Source organism: Microtus ochrogaster, chromosome 4, assembly GCF_000317375.1.
Source record: "Microtus ochrogaster isolate Prairie Vole_2 chromosome 4, MicOch1.0, whole genome shotgun sequence".
Taxonomy (NCBI): Eukaryota; Metazoa; Chordata; class Mammalia; order Rodentia; family Cricetidae; genus Microtus; species Microtus ochrogaster.
Window position 1 is genome coordinate 43,562,570 of NC_022011.1, and position 2,110 is coordinate 43,564,679.

A 2,110-nucleotide genomic window follows, 5' to 3' on the forward strand; every position below is an offset into this window, starting at 1 on the left:
TTGCAGGAAGTGGGGGAGGTTCAAAATAGGGTTTCTCTTTGTAGCCCTGACTGTCCTGGACTTGCTCTGTAGACCAGGCTGGCCTCGAATTCAGAGATTCTCCTGCCTCTACCTCCCGAGTGCTGGGATAAAGGTGTGTGCCATCACCACCCAGCTTTTTTTTTTTTTTTTCTTTTTTTTTTTTTTTTTTTTGCCGGGGGCGGGGGTTATTTGAGAAAAAGTTTGATTCCAGCCCTTCCTTCATGTGTAGCAGCCCCGGTGCACACAGTGGCACCGTCCTAGCACACAGGATCTGCTCATATGTGAATTGCTCGCCTCACCTCAGTGTTAACTCCTGTAGATGACTAATCCTGCCGCTCCTGGAGCGGCTCTTCTGATCGGGTATACGGTATGCCTTCTCCTCGTCAGACTGCCTAAATCGGGGTTCTCTCCCTGAAGCATTTGTTCAGCTGAGGAAGCTGACCGCCTCAAGGGAGAATGGACTCCCAAGTGTTTACCTACTTAAGTGTGTTCTGAGGTTTCAGGTAAATGTTTGTGATTTTTCATTTTCCTTACACAAATATATTTTGATTTGATTTTTCTTTTTGAGAATTAAATGCAAAACTTCTTTTTTTATTATTTTGTGTTGTGATACCAGTTAAGTTTGTGACAAGAAAGGCCCCAAATTCAAGGATGTGCGACGTGGAGCTCAGGGAAGGAGCCTCCTTTTCACTTTTTGTGGTGAGGGGAGCGCACTCTGGCCACACGCCCATGTCCTGGCTCTTGTCACTGTCTGTCTGAATTTATGTGCATGTAGTTCTTGTTTCTGAACTTACGTACTTGTAGTTCTTATGTTTGTCAATTTGTTTAGCTGGTTTGAGTTTACCAAAGAGTGACTTATCCAAAATTGTCTTTGACAAAAATATACATTGCTTTGATTGTACAGTTCAGGTTCTAACATTGTAATGGGACTGTTAAGGGGCAGAAAACCAATTTGAGTTTTTAATGATCATGATTCCGCAGTTTGCAAGTTGTGCTTGCTCCCATTCGTGTTGCTAACACTTTACCCTCTCCACTGCTAGCAGTGTTAAAAATGAATTCTCAAGCCATAACACAGTACTGTAAAGTTCACGGGGCTTTGAGGGAGGCAGGGCTCAGGCCAGCACAGCACTGCATAGCCTATCTGCACACTTGCACTAGGTGCCTGTGGTGGGCATGGCTGCCGAGGGCTCTCCATGCAGACAGGGCAGCAGCGGTCAATTGTGCCTAGCTACATGAGGATGTGCCAGGAGAGCCAGCTTGGCCACTCGAGCAGGCTTCTTTCCCTTAAGCTCACTGTGTAACTCCTTAGAGCGACTCCTTGTGGACAGCAAACCTGTCCCTGTACAGTTGTAGGTTAGGTCTCTCACTATAGCAGACGCAGAAGTCCACTAAGATAAACATGTGAAGACATCCTTTACAGTGAAGTATGTCCTGCTTTCATACAGGCCTGTGCGTAATTGAGTCTCTTCTCAGCTACCTTTCCATGTTAGACAATGTGAAGACAGCCACAGCACCCTTCCTTCCCTGTGACATTTACCCCATTGCACAAACTGTGAAGACCTTTTATACTTTTGCTAACACTTGTGGTTTTCAGTCCTTATGTTTCTTCATCAGTCTTCTGCCCTCTCGTTTCTACTAAAGCTGTAAATACATTTAGAAACCGTTTGTAAATACGACGACAAAGATGAGTTCATTTTCCCATTCAGTGGAAAAGCCTCCCGATCAATTGGCTCTGCCTTGGCAATTTTTTGTTGTTGTTGGGGATTGTTTGTTTGTTTCCTTCCTTCCTTCATCCCTCCTTTTCTTCCTCCCTCCCTTCCTTTCTTCCTTCCTCCCTCTTTCCCTTTCTCTCTCCTCCCTCCCTCTCTCTTTCGAACAGCAGAAAGGATACTGTCGGTTCACTGTTAAGTAGAATATACTGTAGGACTAAATTGGTAATTTTTAAATCTTCCCAGAGCTTAAGTGTATGTCTCTTCTAACGACAGCAAGTATAACCACCTCTTTTGTTTTACCCTTAGCCCAGACCACAGGCCTGCATATTTTTTTGTATGTGAGTTTGATTTTAACAACCTGGATTCTGGGGAGAATT